The following is a 22,904-nucleotide window of genomic DNA, read 5'->3' as shown; positions in this document are numbered from 1 at the left end:
TTCCCCACGCCTGTCTCGCTCGCTCCGCCAGTCTCCTTCTTCCTCACTTGCTCTTAGCGCTCGAAATCCGAGCCGAGTTGAACCGAGCTTATCCGAGTAGCCCAGAGATGAAGCGTTGGTCCGAGCCGAGCCGAGTGGGACCGATGCACTGTGCACAGGAACTCTGCGCCTCAGTTCGCACGCGTGAGATTTTGGGCGTTTGAGAGGCCCTGCTGTAGAGCATAACGTTGCATTGAAGTGATGGATGATTAATAGCCCAGAATGAAAGAGAATATAATGTTTTGAAATTTGGTAAATTTGGTGTTCAGGAGAATGCTGAAGGTCAAATGCATATAAAGGGCACGAAGAGATAATGAACCGATTTAATGAAAGGACGATGATTTGGAAAAAAATACCGGAAGAAGAAATTACTCACCTATAGACGCCCAGGACTTCTTCAGTGAGCTTCTGAGAGAAGTGTAAAAGGGTAAGAACTGTAGGGCTATTTACTACTACCTCCACCACCACCACCACCACTACTACTACTACTACTACTACTACTACTACTAAACGTTTTCATTCCTCCCCTGAAGGGGAAGGTGGGCCTCTTAGACGGTAATGCCATCTCTCAAGCAGAGAGATCTGTTACGCTGAAGGAGCTGCACGGAGAAGGTGAGGGGGTTGACGGTCGTCGCCTATAGGGAGCGTGCATGGTACTGGTAACAGAGCGCTCTGGCGGAGTTCCGAGAATTAATACGGTGAGAGTGTGTTCCGCTGGAAGACTTGCTTCATAGTTACGGCAAAAAGTATCGTTGCATCTTGTCAAGATAAATATGATGCAATGCTATGGAAGTTGTAATGCTGTACATATAAAAAGACATTTAAACCTGATATTGTCGTCAAAGGGCGAAATTAGTAACAATATTGTAACTACCTCATATCTATGAATCTGTGAAAACTCGAATTTCTAGAGTGACATTTCCGGTGAAATTGACTGTGCTTTTGACAAGCTATTGACAGGCAGCATCCAGTAAGCAAATAAACAGAAATTCAGCTGATTCACGTCATGTTGCTAAGCGAAGTTCCGATAAGATAGATCTATACGAGCGGTTCATGTGCAGAGGTTAGAGTTCTATGTTCTTTATTATTGGTGGCAAGAAATTTCCTAGCACAGAAGTTACGTAAACGATGTCGCTAATATACGGAAACAGATTTTTAGGAATATTTTTCAAGATTTTGAAAATTTTGACCCTCTGTATGCATCTTTCAACATGAATTCCCACACTTGCTACACTCTGAGTTTGTAACACTTCATTTTCTGTAAATCTCCCATTGTGAAGAAAAGGCGGCATAACAAGCAAAGAATGAGGTGACTGTTTTAATACCTGGGAATCCTTTGTCGGCTAATATAACGTCCCCTTCACTCAAAAGATTTAGGAAGCCTGAATTGTTACCGTAACAATAAAATTATCACTAGTTATTCCACCATAACAAGGGGAAACAAAAACAATAGTTCCGTTTGGGGCCACACCTAATAAAAATTTAAGTGTATAACATGACTTGTACGAAGAATACATGTAACATCTCTCATCTATTCTTGCTGGCGTTTCTGATTTTATTTCTGTGCAATCTATTATAACTCGTGCTTCAGGATAATAATGTTTTAAAAGCGCGAGGCAAAGTATTTTGCACGTAAGTTTGCTAGGACAGAAAATAAAATTAGAAGTGCGTTTCTTGACTACTCCGAGAGCAGTAAAAATTATTCGCGCAGCAGTAGTCCGATGTACACCAAATATGACTGCCAAGGAAGCAAAGGTCCAATTTCATTTTCATTAAAAAGTGTAAACAAACATAGTTATTACTTATATTTATATACACTTTAGAAACAAAGAAAGAAAGAAACAAAGTAAAAACTGAATGTTTTAAATGAAACACTTGTTAAATCCTTCAACTGTGCCTCACTTTTTAATCTCTGGTATCCATGAAATCCTCTGCATATGTCCAGGGGGGTGTTGGGACCACAACTTTTATCCACCTTTTCCGAAATACTTGATGGTACTGTGCTTGAGTTGCACTGTGTGCCTACGTCATTCCCACTAAAAAACAAGTGAATTCGAAAGTCGTTACTTCAATCTCAAATGCTGCTTGCACCGACTTGTGTAGTTTTTCACACATTAAATTTTCACAATAAATTCATGAACTTCCTGGTTAGAAGACGTATGTATATTTCAGCATTTCATTCATTTACTCACTCTTAAAACCGTGATACATCACATTCTCTTTTCGGTTTCTTCTTATAGCTCTCATGAAACGCGATGGTATAAATGATGAATGATTTTCAATATTACTTGGCTTTCCTCCAACAAAACGTTCACTGCAAATGACGGAGCATTTGGTGGGTTCCGATGTAGTTCCATCTGCACTGAAATGCAGGAAAACATTATTATTATTATTATTATTATTATTATTATTATTATTATTATTATTATTATTATTATTATTATTATTATTATTATTATTATTATTCGGCGTAGAAAGACACGTGCACATGGAAGGACATGAATGTAAACATACGAACCTGCTGCAATGCATAATTGAAAAGAAATGTACTATTTCAAAGTGTACTTAAATGAATGTGTTCTTGACTGGCATACCTGGTATGTTTGAAATGGGAGATATGAAATGTGCGATTTACATCAGAAATGAAATAAGGTAGCCTACTGTACTTAATTTATCCTTCCCACAGCCGAAATCCACTTCCTGCATCTGCCCGATTCCTATGGACGACCAGGAAATGTGTGAAATGTAATTCCTTTTGCATGCGTGTTTCTTTGTGTGTTGTGGCAGTTCACTGCACAACAGTTTCAGAATTATTAGGCATTTTGATACACTACTACTACCACCTCGTCGCCATAAGACCTATCTGTGTCGGTGCGACGTTAAGCAACTAAAAAAAAAACACTACTACTACTACCACAATTTCACAACCACAGTTACACAGCCTGGACTGACCGCTCAAGACGAGATCACCATTATGTTACCGATTTCTTCCTCTAGAGGCGCTAAGAGCGGCCGTGCACGCTCCCTATACAATAACTGCCCCGGCATTCGCCTTAGTGCAGGAGAATGGAAAACTACGGAAAACTATTCTCACGACAACCGACGGTTCTGGCTGGCCTGAGGTCCAGCCCTGTCCCGTCCCCCGAATGCTGAGGTGTAGAGCCACGGTAGAGCCGTGACTACCCCACCTCTGCTCGGTTGGTCGGTCAGAGTGCAGATCTGTTGGACCTAGGACCAGCCGTGGCCACTTTACGGCTGACACCTATTCTGCATCTACCGACCAACTATGGGTTAGATTAGAGTAGAAGCGGGATGTAGTTGTTAAGTATAAATGAAAAGATTACCACAGGATAAAGTTGTACGGGATGCTGAATCTAACCGAGCTATGGACTGAGGATCCAGACGACGGCGACGACGACACAAATTATTTATTGCCTGGAATATGAAAATTGAGGACGAACGTTTAATATTGGTATAGTGGGTGTTAATGGATGTAGTCTGTAAATAATACGAATAGCTCCATTTGCTAATGTCTGCGATGGTTTCGACCTATATTTATTGCCACGAGACAAAATGAAACGCATGCGGAACAACTGAGATTGTATAAGGCTGATGTAGACTGATTTTAAGGTATTGAATGGTAAAGCCCCTCAACGTCTTATGGAATACTTCAAATTACTCATAGAAGTTTTTCACAACAAAAAAGTGTGTTCATTCCATGAAAAATTCTGGTCTATAACTAATTCTGGAAAAGTTGTGAATTTGCCTCTACGTATATAAATATTAGTAACTGAGATATAATCAGTGAACGTATTTTTCGAAGGTATTTAATGGAAGATAACCGATTACTTATTTACAGCCATTCATAGATCAGATTAATACCTTCGTACATCTAAGCGGTAATTTTTTTAGTTTTTTTTTGTTTGTTTTTTTGTTTTTTTGCAATTTGCTTTACGTCGCACCGACACAGATAGGTCTTATGGCAACGATGGGATAGGAAATGCCTAGGAAGTGGAAGGAAGCGGCTGTGGCCTTAATTAAGGTACAGCCCCGGCATTCGCCTGGTGTGAAAATGGGAAACCACGGAAAACCATCTTCAGGGCTGCCGACAGTGGGGCTCGAACCCACTATCTCCCGATTACTGGATACTGGCAGCACTTAAGCGACTGCAGCTATCGAGCTCGGTAATTTCTTGGATGCTGTTTGAAGTGTATTGCATTGTCATTTTCAGCCGAAGTGAGGAGTGTTTGAGTACGATGGTCATGGATGACACATCCAAGGTCTTCAGTTTATAATGCAACATGTAGGGCGCCAACACGATTGCTGTTACTAATTACATTACATACCACTGTCACGATTATTGTCTGCTGTGGGCTGTAGTGTATAGCCGCTGCTCCGTGGAGGATATTAACCACTATCATGGTCTTGGAGGATTGTGGTTGGTCTGATGCAGTAACATTATACACCCGGGGCATGTATCGTGGTCAATATATAATCCTTACTCCCTCAGTATTAGCTCAATTGTTCAGCTTCAGTTCTTTCTGTTAAATGCCACATTTAGTTTTTGTTTTGGTTACGAAATAATGCACATATCCTACTGCAAAACTGAATGTCTCCATACAATTAGCTAACTTGAAATGATTTTAAGAATTTTTTTTCTTCCGTATTTCTCTACTTAGTTCTTTCTTCCTCGTTCCTCAACACTCTCTTCTCTCTCATTTTACTGAGCTCAATAGCTACAGTCGCTTAAGTGCGGCCAGTATCCAGTATTCCGGAGAGACTAGGTTCGAACCCCACTGTCGCAGCCCTGAAAATGGTTTTCCGTGGTTTCCCATTTTCACACCAGGCTGTATCTTAATTAAGGCCACGGCCGCTTCCTTCCCGCTCCTAGCCCCTTCCTGTCCCATCGTCGCCATAAGACCTATCTGTGTCGGTGCGACGTAAAACAACTAGCAAAAAAACCTCATTTCTTGTCATACGTTCGTCCGCTGTGTCCGTCTGTCGTGATTTGCTCACTCATTCCTGTTTTGTTCATTATCTCTTTGACAATTTTGCATTTTTATTACTTGAAACCTGTCGTGATCGTATCGTTGAAAGGTTAGTTCTTTCAAACAGAAATCTTATCTAGCATATATAAATGGTGACAGAAGAGACAGTTAACGCCTCAGTTAATTAACAATAGCTAGTCGGCTCAATTTTATTGTTGACAAACTTTTTTTGTCCATGAATTTTGCAAAGTTATGTGGCTCCATTCACCCGTGAAATGATGTTTGTTTCTCTTCAGTATCACGTCGCAGTAGTGTAAAGTACGATAAGACTGAATAATATCTAGAAAGACGAAGAAGATTTCCAAATATGTAGTACGGTACAATTCCTTGTCCTAAGTTGTGCGAAATTCCTCATGTTCTTCAATTACGTAATGTAGTTTTTCTGACTGCTGTCGTGGCGCTGCGTCTGCACGTGCACGTAAACCAGATACATGTTCACAAAGCAATAATAATAATAATAGTAATAATAATAATAATAATAATAATAATAATAATAATAATAATAATAATAATATTAAACAAAAATCTACCTACAAAACAACCAATCTAGCCCTACTCTGACCTTGCTTTCATCACACGAGCGTCACAACAAATAGTTCTGAAAAAGGAAAAAGAAACGGCTGACCTTACGCTACAGCAGATTCCACTTCAGTCCTTGTATACTCAGTTGCTTACTTCGCAATCCTTGTTCCTTAACATACTTAACCTGGATTTGAAGCACACCAAATGACAACAATCGCATACTGACTTGCAATCTCGCAATCGGTAAGGCCTCTACCTTTCCACATACCATATTATTTACATACTCAATAACATCGCAATCTGCATGCCCATCGCTGTCACCCGGTCTTACTTCACCTCCAGGCTCGCATTCTACATCCTTCACTATGACCACATAACCTACACTTCACTTACTGCTGAAAATACCTAACAAACTCAAACCACTGGGTACTGTTATACAAGACCCCATAAACATCAAAAACACCCGTCTACATTCCAACACTTACCCCCTTATTCTCTCCAAGCTAAGCTCACAACCATCGCCCTATGAAGCCCCTTCTTCCATTTTTCTCACACATGCATTTAAACGCACATAAGTACCTGTTCAAATCTCCGTCTTCCCATTCCTTAATAATCCACCTTATAATACTCCGCTAGTCTCCTATTTCTAACATTTTCCGATGTTTAGCACCCAACAGACTAAATCTGATCTTACTTGTTACTTCAGAATTACCTAATAAGTGAAAATCATTGTTCTCTGCCCCACAAAGTATACATAACGAATTGTCTCCACCTTTCAATCATCCTCTATTTTTATAAAGTCCCATTATCCACCATATCAACCCTCTCCTATTTAACCTCGCAACGTATCTAATATTTATCCCCGTTACTTCCTCAACTTTATTAAAAACACTAAGGAAACTTCTTAATCTACTTTCTGCCAATAATTTTTGCCTACCTAGATCTCTAATCCTCCTTACCAGTACCTTCATTCCTCTAGCTTCTGTCTTCGTCCACACCTCTTCCCACATGTACCCCAGGCCTATCATCTCCAAGTATCCCTTAATTTTATCTAGCCAGCATCCCTTATACATATTCTTCCGTTGTTGTTCGTACGCGGCCTGTAATACCCTCCCACCTTCCTGTCTTTTCAAATTCGTCCAATATCTAACCATTCTTTTCACACACTCAGATTCCAAATCCTCCCCACAGATTAACTCCACCCCTGCATTGGCTGTACACCTCGGTAGCCCCATCATCATCTTACCGAAATTAGTAATAATTCGTCTTCCTTTTATCATCCAAACCCCAGACTTCAGCTCCATACAATACCCTCCCGAAAATCACCGATCTTAGGACTAACCTCAGGGTTTTATAATTGATACCCGGATATTTTGCTAGCAAGTTTTTGACTGAGGCTAGGGCGGCGCACCCTCTGTTCTTCGCCCTCATGATATGATAATTCCAGGTGCCTTTACCGTTAATAATGACTCCTAGATATTCTAACTTGCTTACCAGTTCCAACCTTTCTCCCTGCACAACCCATTTCCCGTCATCCCTTCTTCCTTTGTGTGCCTGGGCTATTAGCATTTTAGATTTGTTCCCATTAATTTTCAAGGCCCATTTCTTCGCTAAATCCGACACTGAATTTAGAGCCTTCCGCATCCCGCCTGGGGTTAGATACCAAAAAAGTAAACTGACTGTTTTGTTCTTCATGAAACCTCGCCTTTGAACTGACCCTGAAATCATCCACACCGATGGTCTGCCAAGACTAGGATTAGAAATAAACAAACTCGTAAAAATCGCGGTTTTTATCTGCCCTACAATAATGTATGTATGTTATCAACCATCCGGATTTGACTCTTCTTATAAATTTTGTCATATACAATTTTTTCAAAGACCGAATTTTAATGGAAACAGATGTATAAATAATATTTATATAAACCCCTACTCCTATATATGACCTTGAAGTCATATGAACCTGATAACACAATCCTAAATTTCTAATACGGAGTTTGGTTTAAACATGTCCAACCGTCTCCCAGTTTTACGAGCAAAAACGTACAAGCAGTCACCAAAGGTAAAATAAAACTTAAGATGATTTTAGTACGTATTAAACGGCTATTTATGAGCAAATTTTACTCAAATAATAAATTGTTACAACTGTTAAAAGAAAGAAATCAATTTAAAATAAAATTACATGATTAGTTCTTAAAAGAACATCACCGGATTCTATCAAATCACGCCCGATTTGTAAATGTATAATAAACATTGACTTTTAAAATTCTGTTTAAATCCTTAAATACATTAAATTTAGAACTTTCCTTCCTTCTTTCTTTCTTTCTTTCTTTCTTTCTTTCTTTCTTAATCTGCTTACCCTCCAGGGTTGGTTTTTCCCTCGGACTCAGCGAGGGATCCCACCTCTACCGCCTCAAGGGCAGTGTCCTGGAGCGTGAGACACTGGGGCGGGGGATACAACTGGGGAGAATGACCAGTATCTCGCCCAGGAGGCCTCACCTGCTATGCTCAACAGGGGCCTTGGTGGGAGATGGGAAGATTGGAAAGGATAGGCAAGGATGGGGGAAGGAAGCGGCCGTGGCCTTAAGTTAGGTACCATCCCGGCATTTTTCCTGGAGGAGAAGTGGGGAAGTCACGGAAAACCACTTCCAGGATGGCTGAAGTGGGAATCGAACCCATCTCTACTCAGTTGACCTCCCGAGGCTGAGTGGACCCCGTTCCAGCCCTCGTACCACTTTTCAAATTTCGTGGCAGAGCCGGGAATCGAACGCAGGCCTCCGGGGGTGGCAGCTAATCACACTAATCACTACACCACAGAGGCGGACAAATTTAGAAATTAATAAGTAAATAGGACGAATTATTCATTTATTTCATGAATCTTAATGTATCACAATTAGTTCCAAATTTCGGGTATTTGAGGACTTCAACACAATTTTGAAACACAAATGTTTACATATTTCTAAATATTTTTGAGAGTAATTTGATAGAAACTGATGATGTTCTTTCAAGACCGAAACATTGAATTGAATTGAATTGAATTGAATTGAATTGAATTGAATTGTTTCTTTTTGAGGTGTAATACTGTTACCATAAGTTTTATTTTTCTGATAGTTTATCATTTAGACTGGGCAGACTGGGAGACCTAACAGTTGTAAATTAATTGAGAAGAAACTTGAAAGATGTGGCTTCACATACCACAAAAAATAAAATAATAAATGTACCTGGACTCCGCCATAGAGGGTAAGAAGCGTTGTTATTATTATTACAATGTGCTTTACGTCGCACCGACACAGATAGGTTTTATGGCGGCGATGGGGTAGGATAGGGTTAGGAGTGGGAAGTAAGTGGACGTGGTCTTAATTAAGGTACAGCCCCGGCATTTGCCTGGTGTGAAAATGGAAAACTACGGAAAACAATCTTCAGGGCTGCCTTCAGATGGGGGTCCAACCCACTATCTTCCGGATGCATGCACACAGCTGCGCTCACCTTACCACTCTGCCAATTCCCCCGATGGTAAGAGGAGTAAAGACGACGATAGTTAGATTTAATTTTTAATTATTGAATAATAAGAGGTTTGAAAATAAACGACGTCACAGTGCTAGTTGGAAATGGAGGATTGTGGAAACATGTAGGTAATTCACATGTCCGGCAACGCGGTGTAGGGGGCAACGCGTCCGCCTGTCACCCGGCGGCCCCGGGGTCGATTCCCCGCCGGGTCAGGGGTTTTAAATGGTAAATTATTAATATCCCTGGCCTGGGGACTGGGTATTTGTGTCGTCCTTAACGTTCCTTTCCTCACATTCAACACTCTACATTTCCGGTTTCATGTCATATGGTGCAAGTAGTGGCAGAAAATCTCTAGAGGTCGACGCCACAAACAAATATCATTTAGAAAAAGGTAATTCACATAGGCTTTCAGATGTAATTCTGAAAGGCGTAACAGTCTGAGGAGTTGTATGGAATGAGGGAAAAGGCACGCGACCATTACGGTTTCATTTATATAGATATGTAGATTCTTATTTATCTTGTGATTTCCTCATTTATTAATTATTCTGCTCATTTCTTACACCCCAGAGCAAATCTAAATCTAGGATGATGCATATATCTATAATAATAATAATAATAATAGAGGATGATTGCCCAGTTGTACTCCATCTTCAAACAATAATCATCACCACCACCACTATCAATAGTGATAACGTTATTGGTTTTACGTCAACTAACTAGTTTTTACGGTTTCCACCGGCGCTGAACTGCTGCAGATTTTGTCCCGCCGGAGTTCTTTGAAGTAATCTTATGTAATTAACTTCCCACTAACTACTTTCACGGTTTTCGGAGACGCCAAGGTGCCAGAATTTACTTCCTCAAGAGTTCTTTTACGTGCGCGTAAAACTACCGACACGGAGCGGATGTATTTGAGCACCTTCAAATACCATCGGACTGAGCCAGGATCGAACCTATTAAGTTGAGGTCAGAAGGCCAGCGCCTCATCCGTCTGAGCCACTCAGCCTGGCGTTCTTTCAAGTGTCGGTAAACCTATAAACATGAGGAAGGTGCTTCTGTATTTTAAACATCAGGCTCTGTCTTACATAGAGTCCAATATCTCCTGATGATCACCACTGTCCCGATAAAATTAACATCAGCCGGACAGTTCTGACGGCTGAGTTACTGTAAACTGCGCGTCACTTTAGATGGCGGTAGATCTGAACGTCAAAGTTTAGTAGGCCTACACCGGCGACATTGGTGACACCACTTCAAGAAGCCTACAAGTAGTTAGCTAAAATTATTATTATTATTATTATTATTATTATTATTATTATTATTATTATTATTATTATTATTATTATTATACCGGGCGGTACACCTCTATGACGCAAGTTCAAATCTTGCGCCAATTGAAACTCCTCTACAGGAGAAACCCTGAACTGTAACAACTGAATCAACTCTCCTGTTTATCAGAAGATGTCACTGGGTGTTTTTGACTTGCTTTTGTTGATCAAGAAGTGTGGACATTCTCTACAGATGTCTCTACAAAAAAACTATGATAATGCATTCTGGTGCGAAGGAATAAACTTTCTTCGAGAAATTTTGTATTCATAAGTTTTTTCTTTACTAAATTTTGTTCTCTCATTTGGGGGTTGGCAATATTAAGCTTTCTTTCCGCCTGTTTTGAATTTAACCAATCCTAAATTTCTGTAATTGATTTCCCACCAATAAGGTGTTTTTTCATCGATTTGTGTGTAACTTCTGCTGTTAACCAATAAACGTTTGTGGGCGGGTCTTAATCATTCATGAAACGTCTCGAATTTTCCGCCAGGGTACAAAAACTGCTGATTTTCTTGTCTCAGCGTCACTTTAATAACATCTAGCTTAGCGTGTGGATATGTAGCACGGGGCGGGAATCGCTTCTTTCTTCGGGCAACAGATCTTCAACAAGGTAATGGCCATTTAACATCTTTTCTTGCTAGCTCAGCAGTTTAACTCGCGGGGAAGGTTCGAAACCTTTAATATGTAACCAACCTTTTTAAAATGTAAATCCCATTTCAGTCTATGTAAAAACTACAAATTTCTTTAACTGTAAATTGGGGATAGAGATTGCTTTACCCTCTCGAGCTCCCCTTCATTTTGAAGTTGAGGTGAATACGTTTTCATAACTGAGTTTCTACTCTTCCTTAAAGTGTTAGTTTTCTCTATACGAGTCACCTCCCTAGCTTGGGATTAGCCCCTGTGTAACTGGCCTAGCGCCACTTAGGTATTTTACAAGCGTTCATGTAGGAGCGCAAGTCTCGCCTCCTTTCACCTTGTTTTGGGGCCATTTATAATTAATAATATATTTTTCTTGTAAGGCCGTGTAGGTTGGGTACAAGATACCCCTGTTTCCTTGTAAGTGTGCCTTGAGGGCAGTTAGAAGTAAAGTTTGTTGTGGCCTTTGTTAGGCTTGTAAAATTGAGAGCGGGGCGGCTCTTTCTTGTATTTTGATGTGTGCCTCTAGGAGGTCTGACAGTGCTAGGTAGGAGCAAGTGCTCTATATATTAGGGGATTTCTGCCCTTATGTAAAGTTATCACTTCTAAATTTGAGCTAGGAGCTCAGGATATGTAAAGTGAAGGGTTCGAAGCCCAAGAACTGTAAGTTGTACTAGAATTGTACTTCCTTAACTTGTTTCTCGGCTACTTGGTACCTGTTATTCTGTTACTTCATGATTTTGAAAAGAAAATATAACCTTGTTAAAGTTTTAAAATCCATTTTTTGCATTTGTAGTTAGACCCATTCCAACCCGCACCTTCTTTCACCTCTGCTGATCCACCAAAACACGGTAACAATTATTATTAATAATTTCGTGTGGCTATTTCTAGCCGAGTGCAGTCCTTGTAAGGCAGACCCTCCGATGAGGGTGGGCGGCGTCTGCCATGTGTAGGTGACTGCGTGTTATTGTGGTGGAGGATAGTGTTATGTGTGGTGTGTGAGTTGCAGGGATGTTGGGGACAGCACAAAAACCCAGCCCCCGAGCCATTGGAATTAACCAATGAAGGTTAAAATCCCCGACCCCGCCAGGAATCGAACCCGGGACCCTTTGAACCAAAGGCCAGTACGCTGACCATTCAGCCAACGAGTCGGATATTATTATTATTATTATTATTATTATTATTATTATTATTATTATGTGAATTAAGAAACGTTTTGGAAGAAATATTATATTCTAGTTCATCTGGTGTGAAATGAATGCACTTATCTATTTTTTTTTTTTTTTTTTGCTAGTTGTTTTACGTCGCACCGACACATATAGGTCTTACGGCGACGATGGGACAGGAAAGGGCTAGGAGTGGGAAGGAAGCGGCCGTGGCCTTTATTAAGGTACAGCCCCAGCATTTGCCTGGTGTGAAAATGGGAAACCACGGAAAACCATTTTCAGGGCTGCCGACAGTGGGGTTCGAACCTACTATCTCCAAAATACTGGATACTGGCCGCACTTAAGCGACTGCAGCTATCGAGCTCGGTACTTATCTAAAATGTTGAGTTTTGTCTGGGAGAAGGCTCTTTTATACATCTGACATTTGAATGAATGGTAACCCCTCCTTTTATCGCACATCGGTGCAACAAGAGGTTAAACTGACAGTTCTGGTCCTTGGAGGGATAAAAGAGAAAGATCTTTATTAGGTTGTAATTTTATAACGCTGGAGCAATATTGCTTGTTGTCACTTTGCCTTCCGTAAAATACTGTCCATATGTCGGTTTAAAGATGTCCATATTTCTCAACGGAAGTAAAAGTAGACACGTCTGGCACTTTAAGAACTGTATCTCCAGTATATCAACGGTTTATAGACTTAGGGAGCAACATTTATTCTATATCTATCAAGTTAAGGCAGTGTTTCAGTGAAAAAGGAGGCGCTCTCTTTACTCCGAGCAGGATATTGATCAGTTTATATCTGAAAGGTCAGAGGCTCACTCGAAATGGAGTGGAAATTTTATTGAAGTAGACAGAGTAAGAATTATGAATTCAATAACCGAAAACCTTTGGCCAAGCATCAAGGAGTACGCCAGGACTTCTAAGCAAAAGGAGAGGGGATCATTCCCCTTTTGGGTGGGGTTTCTACTTCACAAATGATAAACCTTAACCAAACAAATACGTGAATAGAAGTACCGGAGCCTCGCTTGCTCAGTACTGTGCTTCTCTGTTACATGAAAATGTATATTGCTTGATTAACTGTTATAATAGAAGAAAACTTGTAGTTTCACGACACTATTGATATCGTTGTGCAGTCCTGTGGTCTAGAGGTAGCAAGGCTGTCTCTTACCCGAGGTCCTTCGTTTCGATTCCCGGCCAAATCTGCGAGTTTTACTTGTATCCGAGGGCTGGTTCAAAGTCCACTCAGCCTACAGGTATATGAGAAAGACTGAGGAGCTATATGACGGTAAGATAGCGGACCCAATGTCCGCCTTCGTAGCGTAACGGTTAGTGTAATTAGCTGCCGTCCTCGTGGGCCTGGGTTCGATTCCCGGTACTGCCAGAATGGCAGGAGGGCTGGTATGTGGTTGAAATGGTACATGCAGCTCACCTCCATTGGGGGTGTGCCTGAAAAGAGCTGCACCACCTCGGGATGAGGACACGAGTTTACTTAATTTAGCGGACCCAATGTCATGACAAGAGGGTACTCACCGCGTTGACCATGTGCAAGCTGTTAGACTAGTTCAGTCTTACGTCAATAGAGGATGATGATGATGATGATGATGATGCGTGAAGCAACATTACCCCCTCACCTCGCTGTACGAGAGGTATTTTGTCGAGAAAGAATCAAACCTGAGAAATTTCACCTCGCTCGAACCATATTTTGCACTTTGGAAATACCTTCAATGAAGCATTCATGATAAAAATGAGTGTGGTGCCCGTCCCCAAGCTATGCAGTAAGAGTTTTACCTCGTGCTTATACTGTAGATGGAGGTATTATTATTGTATACGCCAGAATGGTAAAGATGGTTCACTTAATTCACTGAAAGAAGGTATTCCTTTTTCACTAAACAGTTCAGATGTGATGGTATCATTGCATTATTCTTGTAACCTATTTCTGGTGACGGTCTCATCCTTCCGAACGTTCTTGTTTTCTCAGTATGTCTGTGGAAGGAGGTAGAACTCAGGAATAGACGCAGTTCAAACTCATGCCGATAAATAGTTAGGTCTATATTCGCTGTGTAATACAATTGTGTAAATTAATGGTCAAGGAATAAGATAGTCGCCAAATCACTGCCAGAGTTAAAGCGCGGCCGCTCTATTCCTTGGACCAAAACATTAGACACAGATTAGCGCACAAAAATGACCAATGTACAATGTTTCGTATACATAACAGAAACAATCCACAGCCTGTGTCCAGTCATTCAACCGGGTCAGGAATGAAATGAATGAAGCCCCATCTAGCGGCGACGATAGGAAATGTGCCTACCGAGCTCGATAGCTGCAGTCGTTTAAGTGCGGCCAGTATCCAGTATTCGGGAGATAGTAGGTTCGAGTACCAGGAGAAAAATCTGCCTTGCCTCCGCTTTGTCCAGCACAAATCTCACATGGAGTGGCCGGGATTTGAACCACGGTATACAGCGGTGGGCTGCTGCCTGAGCCACGGAGACTTTACGTAACAGAAATCTGTGTAATTATTTCAGTTTACTGGGATGTTCAAATGAGTTGGATGCATTTAGAAAAAAATATCAGAAATATATATAGGCCTATAAATAGAGCCCTGCACGGATGCGGATATCCGCGGATATCCACTAAGTTGGCGAATACAAACTGCATGGCAATGCGGATAATTTTGCTGATAATTTATAAATAATAAAGTTTACCGATTTTCACTCAGGTATACTCTAATTTGTGATTAGGCGACCCTTGACAATGGTATGGGAAAATGGTGAAGTATGAAGAGCCTTGAGACCATAAAGGCGTATATCTGGCTTAAGCCTAACTGGCTCCTGTCCGTAATAAATGGAAGAAAAGAACAAAGGTTAATAAGTCGGCAGTTGTTGCAAGAGAAAATTACTCATAAACCGATGACTGTTGGGGTTCTGGGGCCAGGTATCAGGCCTATTGTATTATGTTAACAGATATTTCCATTTCAATACGTTGGATATAATATAGTTTAATATTTCCAATATCCGCGGATATCCAATTGCGGACACGGATAACCACTCGCGGATGCTGATGTGGGTGCGGATGAAGGAAGTGCGGATATGGATAATACAACCTGTGACAATAAAGTTCGGTGAATAATCCTGTACTATCAACATATATAAACAATGCACGACAGTGACCTTACCGTCCTTTGAAATAGTCCCTCCACTCCACATAACTATGCACTGGTGAGATCGGCGATACATGTCCTGAAAACTTTGCAAGAAGGCTTCCTTTGGGATGGTTTTCTAAAGCCTCGTCGCGTTTTGTTGGATGTCAGGACCCGGAGAACGCCATTCCATGCTTTGCCGTTTCATTTCAGGGTCGTACCTAAGACACCAGGTTTCATCCTCAATGACAATACAGTTCAAGAAATTTGGTGTCGCATCCGCCGTTTCGACAAAATCCTGTGAAGCCTATAAACGTGCCTGCTTCTGATCGTGAGTCAAGTGATGGGGCACAAGACGAAAACACGTTTTCCTCTTCCCGAACCTCTGGATAACGATTTGTCGCATGGATTCACGGTTAATCTGCAGTTCATCTACTATCATGCGCACAGTTAATCGCCGATCGTTCGTGTTTAATATCCTCACCTTCTCAATGTTTTCGTCACTGACGGCGGTCGCTGGTCTTACGCTACGGGGGTTGTCAGAAACACTTTCCCGGCCACCTCGAAAACGGGCGAACCACTCGTACACACACACATCAAGGACAGTGCTTGATCTTCATAAACACGTACCAGCATCGCATGCGTTTCTTTCGGTGTCTTGCCAAGCTTATAACAAAACTGTGCATTGATTTTTTGGTCGTTCATGTTCCTGTTCGCAGTTCAGAACCAACACACTAAACACAACTGTGTCAAACAGGTCTTACACACAGCACACACACGATGCTCAACTGAACAACGTTGGGAGCAGGTGGTCAAAACCTGCTGCTTCGCAGGTGCAGCGTTGTGTGTCGCCAGTGTTACCGGATCGACCGTTCTGACTTCATTCACAGAGCTTTTTTGTCACAGGTTGTATTTTGTATATAAACGACAGGAAATTGCAAATGAGCAGGGCTGTACCTCTCAACGATAGGAAATTGCAAATGAAAGTAAAAATTAGCTGTCGAAGTTTTGAACCACTTCAGACATCAGTGCCAACAGATTTTCATATCTAAACTAGACTCTTCCGCAGCCTTGTTTAGTAAAGTTTAAAATATTCTACTCTATAGCCACAAAATAATATTGTAAAACTGAAATGATATATGAGTTGTAGACTATAACTAGAGTGAATGCCTTCTAAAATTTGACATGTTATAACTAGGATAAAATGGCATTATCAAGATTTCACAAAAACACATTTAAACAAAAGTACGAGATTTATTTGATTTTCCTTTGCATCCAGATGGAAACTCAAATTTATCGATAGCAACACTCTTATGCTCAACAAACAAACAAGTTAACGGCAACCACCAACTGGTTCTGAACATTTTGAACGAAGACGTACGGTAGTACGTACAATAGCATCGACTCCGTAGCACGTGCTTTGTTAATGAAGTATTACATTACCATGCTAAATTTCATAGATTTCTACATCCTTCGGGTATTCCGCCTCAAGGTAGAATTAAAAGTTTGATGGGTCATAATTCTTCTCCGCAATATGAATACTAAAGCTGGTTTGTGCAACGAGGCTGACTGAGCTGTATTAGTCTGAAATTTTAATCTTGCATACATAGTATCAGGGTTAGTCATATGTAGAATAAATTTTTAATGTTTTCTCATGATTCTTGTTTGCAGTTTCTATGAACGTCAGTTCATATCTTGTAAATTTCTCCTTATAAAATGTAGAGGGAGACCCAGGACATAATGGTATTGTCAAGTGCTAATCGATCTGGAGGCATAAGTGGCAAAGATTGTTGTACAGCTCTTGTGATCTATAATGGTAAATTTAATTTGATGGCGATTCACAAAGGTCATTAATTTGATCATCATGAACCACACTTCCAAACAATGTAGTGCTTTTTGCTGATCAGTACTTTTATATACTCCTCTATTGAAACTCAGACAGCACAATGTTACCTATTTATCTCTTTGTTTTGCCCGCAGCGGAGTGGTTCAGACGGTTAAGGCGCGTGATTTCTTAGTCCAAGTTTGCAGGTTCATTCCTGGCTCAGGCTGTTGGTATCTGAAGGCTCTCAGATTTACCAGCACGAGAAAGAACTCCTTCCGAACAAAATTCCGGCACCTTTGCCTCTCCAAAAATATAATAGTAGTTAGTGGGGCGTAAAACCAATAACATTGTCATCATACTGAATATCTCTCCTCCTTGCTTAGGGATTCTGATCGTTACGAGCAATGTTCTCGATTTGCAGTAAAGCACTTGCTACACTGTTAACTTCGACTCTCTTCTGAGAGTGGGTGCAGTCTGTCTGTTTCGAAAGTGAATTGAAAGCATTAATAGAATAAGTGAAAATATTTTCACTTCCATAGTTTGTAAAGAAAGAAATTAGTACACTGGACGTTGACTCACGTAAAACTACCATTCTGAACTACCCAAAAATAGTAACATTGAACATATATTATGGTTACAACAGATTAAAAATTTGACAGGGCTGTGCCACAGGAAAAACTGCCAAAGTTACATTGATAACCCTGTCATCAAAATAAATACAAAATAAATAATGTGAGGCCGACACAGTTTTGCAATAGAGAATCGAATACACTCAGGGACTCACGGGATCTGAGTATACAGTATAACTATAAACAGGTCAAAGAGCATTCTCTGATGATAATAATAATAATAATAATAATAATAATAATAATAATAATAATAATAATAATAATAATAATGTGTTAAGTGCTTCAACTTCCAATTTTGCGAAGCGTGTTGGTGTTTAAAGTGCCAATAAAATGTTTTTCCTTTCGGCGAAGAGATTTGTGAAGCTCAGATACATTCCCGCATGATGTTCTCGGTCCCCCAGAATCCGATGACCGAGAAAACCTAGTATGAATACTAGGGCCTGGGGTAGTAGTATCATTAACTGACGTTGCCATCATGCTAGTAATCTGAAGATAATGGGGAGATTGATCTTTGTCAATCTCATAGTTACAACTAAGATATTGAGCCTCAGAGGTTGCCTCAAGATATTTTCTGGCTGTGCCTGTTTTTGGTCCACGAGAATTATTTTATTTCCCTCAAGCCCTCCGGACATGTCCGGCGAGCCCCCCGATCCGCCACCTGGGACGCGCCCGATAGGGGAACAAGCAAAAACCCCAGAGAAACCAACAAGAAAAACTACAGGTTGGACAGAAACACGCAGAAAGGAACACAGTGAAAAAATGAACAGATATTGGGAAGAAAAGAAGAAGAAACATTGTGCAAAATAAGTTCAAACGTGCTCCACAGTTGGGCACAACGAATCAATAATAATAATAATAATAATAATAATAATAATAATAATAATAATAGAACGTATGTCGCCTGCTACTGTAAGCCGAAATTTTGATTTCACGTCATTTAGAATACTTGTGTGTCAGTTTTCTAGTTCCGTTTTATGCTACCAGGCGGCGTTCTAAAGATGATTAAGAAATGTTTAGAACAGTGGAAGCACCGGTGGGACAAATGTATTAGTTGCAATAGAGAGTATTTTTAAGGGGATAAGGTTGTTTTGTAAATAAAAAGAATTGAAAATGAATAGCTTTTGAAAATAATTCAGTTTTTTTGGGTACCCCTTCGCATTTCCTAATGCTCGGACGTAAAAGAATGCTTACACGAAATAGCTGAATAAATTTCATTCTTTACATTGGAAATATTGTCACATCTCTGGCTGGCAAGTGTTAAGTATGTGTATTATAATGACATGTTCAATTCAGTGAGTTTTCAAACGGATTTACTTTATCATTTTATACCGTTTTACATTTTCAGAGCAACATCACAAACTAATGAACCAATAATATTCGAACTTCTAGAAATATCAAAAATTTAAGAAAGCCTCTGGACAAAAACCATAGAAGAAAGTCAGTTTGAAGTTGAATTAAGCACACTTATATTTCCTTATTTAAACATTGTTTCAGGTTAAAATAAAACCTAAATATTATTAAAACTATACGTTTCATTAAACATACAACAGAATCTGAAAGAAACTCCAATAATTTCAAAATTTCTAACTACTGAGATTTCAGATGAACAGGCGACACAAATTTCATAATTTCAGCTTTAGCAAGATTGTACATTCCCTATTCCCTGAAGAACAGGAGTAATATATTGTGTAAGAACTATACCAGTGAATAATTAAACGTAGGTTCATGATTATTTGTGACAGTTACATAGTTGGAACACTTTCGTTTCTTTTTCCAGGTGATCGTGCGTGCCAGTATCAGTCTTTGGTTATATTGGTGGTGTTACCGGTTCTGTGTGTGTTTGATTCCAAGTCCATCTAGAGTGGTAAGCGATATTTATTGGCGTTAATTTTTTGTAATGGCCTTTAAGTAGTGGTAGTAGTAAAAGTAGCTTTTTGATTTTTACCACTTAGTGCAATTAGAATGCATTAAGATATTTTAATGTAATTGTGTTATTTGACCGCTGTGTTAGAATTAGCGAAGTACCTAGTTGAGTATCAATTAAATGTTCATACAATCACATTATCTGCAGTAGAAAGCTAGCGTTGCAGAAAGCGGATTGAGTTGCTCAAACGGTAGAGGCTGGTCTTCAATCTCCAACTTGGCAGGTTCGATCCTGCATCCGTGCCTTGTTCCCACTACAACCCCTTAAAATTTTTTATAGGAATTTAGATACACATTATTATTGTTAGTAGTAGTAGTAGTAGTAGTAGTAGTAGTAGTAGTTTTATTATTATTGTATTATTAACAAATACATCGCAATTGAGAAATATTCTGGTGAGAGGGAACACTTACTGTTGTGCGATAATGAAGTAAAGTTTTAACATAATTACACAACAACAACTACAACAACAAGAGTACAACAAACAATTCCATGGAAAGAAAATATTACAAGAAATACTACTAGTTTAACATTCTAAATCCAGCATCATTATATACAAATTCACACGAACCCTTAAGTATTTCAAAATTGTACACTTTGACTTACAACAACAATAATAATAATTGTACCGGGAGGTACACCTTAACGCCGCAAATTCAAAACTAGCGCCTAAATGAACTCCTCTACTTTCATAGATCTGTCTCTGTCTTATCCTTGGCTTTGACAATATGAAAGTGACTGAGGTATGAGCGATGCTAGTAATGCCAATTCCTTATGCAGCCAGTCCCTGCTATGAATGGTGTGAAAATGTTGCTCATAGGGTCGGTTGATGCATTTCAGGGGGCTTAGCAGACTGATATGTAATAGCAACTCTGGCTCGGTAAGGAAAGCAACGGGAAACTACCTCACTCCTCATTTCCCTAGTACGCTTCTTCAGTGATGCCTAGGCCATCTATGACAGCTGATGGCAGAGCTGTTGAGGATCCCACCAGCGGAAGCGCTGACGGACTGAACATTCATACATACATTGGTAAAACAGTAAAACTGAAACTACACCAACTTGGAACTTTAATCAGAAGATGTCACCAGTAAAATATTGAGTAATTTTGCTATTGTGAAGTTTCCAAAACTGACTGAATTTCTCCTAGTTTTGTTTGCTATACATCAAGAAGTTTGGATATTTCTCCACAGATGACACTACCAAAAACCTATGATCATGCACCCTGGTGTAAAGTGAAAGAACTTATAATTTAAAGAAGTTTTGTATTTCTACGTTTTTTTAACTGATTGATGTTCATTTATTTTTGGGTTGGCAATATTTCCTTTTCCTTTCCGCCAGTTTTGAATCTTGCCAATGAAAAATTTCTGTAATTAATTTTCAACCTATCACAGGCTTCTTGTTCGATTCGAGTGTAACTTTGAAAATGACCAATTACAATGAGAGGGTGTGGCTGGTTTAGTCTTGAATGATCTCGAACGATCTCGAACCTTCCCTGAGGTTTTATAAACTGCGGCTTTTCACGTTTCTTGGCCAATTGATCGACGTCTATCTGAGTGTGTGTTAAGCAGGAGGCGAGCGGCCTCTTTCGTCAGCAGCTAGAACATCTACAAGGTAATGACCACATAACTTTATTCTTTCTTGATACCTCCGCAGTATTTTTTTTTTTTTGCTAGTTGCTTTACGTTGCACCGACACAGATAGGTCTTATGGCGACGATGAGACAGGGAAGGGCTAGGAGTGGGAAGGAAGCGGTCGTGGCCTTAATTAAGGTACAGCCCCAGCATTTGCCTGGTGTGAAAATGGGAAACCACGGAAAACAATTTTCAAGGCTGCCGACAGTGGGGTTCGAACCCTCCGCAGTTTAACCCGAGGGAAAGGTCCGACTCCTTAGTAGGTAACAACTTTTCTAAAATGTAACTTTCTTTCGGCTTATGTAAAAACTTCAAAAATCTTTAAGTGTAAATCGGGGATAGTGAGAGAATTACCCTCTCGAGCTCCCCTTCATCTTGTTTTGACGTTTTATAACTGTTTTTCATTCTGTAATGTGCTAAAGTAATTTATATACGAGTCACCTCAGTAGTTTGGGAATAGCCCCTGTTTCATCGGCATAGAGCCCCTTAGGTTGGTTTTTTTTTTTTTTTCATATTTCGGAGTGCAAGTATACGCCTCCATTCATTTTGTGTTCGGGCCATTAATTTAACCTGTTATTTCCCGAAGGCCCAGTAGGTTGGGTATTTAATACCCCTGTAAAAATAATTTCCATTTGTAAATGGTTGTTTGAGAGACCAGAGATTGATGTAATGTTGCCTTGAGTAGGCAGTATGGAACCGAGAGCCTGTTAGTTCTCCTTCAAATTTTGTAATTGTAAAGAATGGCTCTAGAAGGCAAGTAATTGTATTTCGGGAGCAAGTGCTCCATGAATTAGGGGATTTCCGCCCTTGAATAAATTTGTGCTCTTTGTAAATTTGAACTGAGAGCTCAGAAATTGTGAAGCGAGGGTTTTGAAGCCCAGGATTTGTAAAAATCACTAAAGTTTGGATCTGTCTTCTCTTGTTTCTAGTTTGTCATTGTACCTAATATATTATTGTGTTCACTCAGTGAAAGATAGCTAAGTTTGAAGTTCTAAAACAAAAATATAACCTTTCACAATTTTAATTCAGTTCTTGACATCGTAGTTAGACCCATTCAAGCTCGCACCTTCTTTAACCTCTTTCTGCGATGTGCAGATGATACTGTTCTGCTTGCAACAAACACTGCAAAACTGGATCGAGCAGTGGTGCAGCAGGTCTGCTTTTAAACACGGTGAAGACCAAAGTAATGGTCATAAGCAAACATGTCATTCAACGTGTTAACCTGACAATAGCTGACGCATCACTGGAGCAAGTCCAATATTTTAAGTATCTCAGCTGCGTACTTGATCACGGATGGAACAATACTGTTGAAATAATTAAGTCCTGGATTGATCAGGCAAGGACTGCATTCAAGGGAATGAGCAAACTCGTCTGCACCAGGAACTTTAAATCTCAGTATCCGTTTACTTCGGTGTTATGTATTTACTTTCTTTACGGAGAAACTTGGATTCTAATAAATAACACCACCAAAACACTTCGAGCCTTTGAGGTGTGGTGCTAACGACGCCTGCTCAGAATATCATGGGTTG

General features: G+C 40.0%; 1 long non-coding RNA gene across 2 annotated transcripts in view; it reads left to right on the top strand.

The window, feature by feature from the left end:
* The window catches only part of LOC136881206 (uncharacterized), a 986,266-nt gene extending 966,579 nt beyond the window's left edge, over positions 1–19,687 (top strand). For both annotated transcript variants that reach the window (XR_010860995.2, XR_010860996.2), the window contains exon 4: positions 19,600–19,687. This is a non-coding gene — a long non-coding RNA (uncharacterized lncRNA). The remainder of the gene's footprint in view (positions 1–19,599) is intronic.
* The last annotated feature ends 3,217 nt before the right edge of the window (positions 19,688–22,904 follow it).

This window comes from Anabrus simplex, chromosome 9 (genome assembly GCF_040414725.1).
Source record: "Anabrus simplex isolate iqAnaSimp1 chromosome 9, ASM4041472v1, whole genome shotgun sequence".
Classification (NCBI taxonomy): domain Eukaryota; kingdom Metazoa; phylum Arthropoda; class Insecta; order Orthoptera; family Tettigoniidae; genus Anabrus; species Anabrus simplex.
Note: the sequence above shows the minus strand (reverse complement) of the source record. Positions and strands in the feature narration are given on the sequence as shown.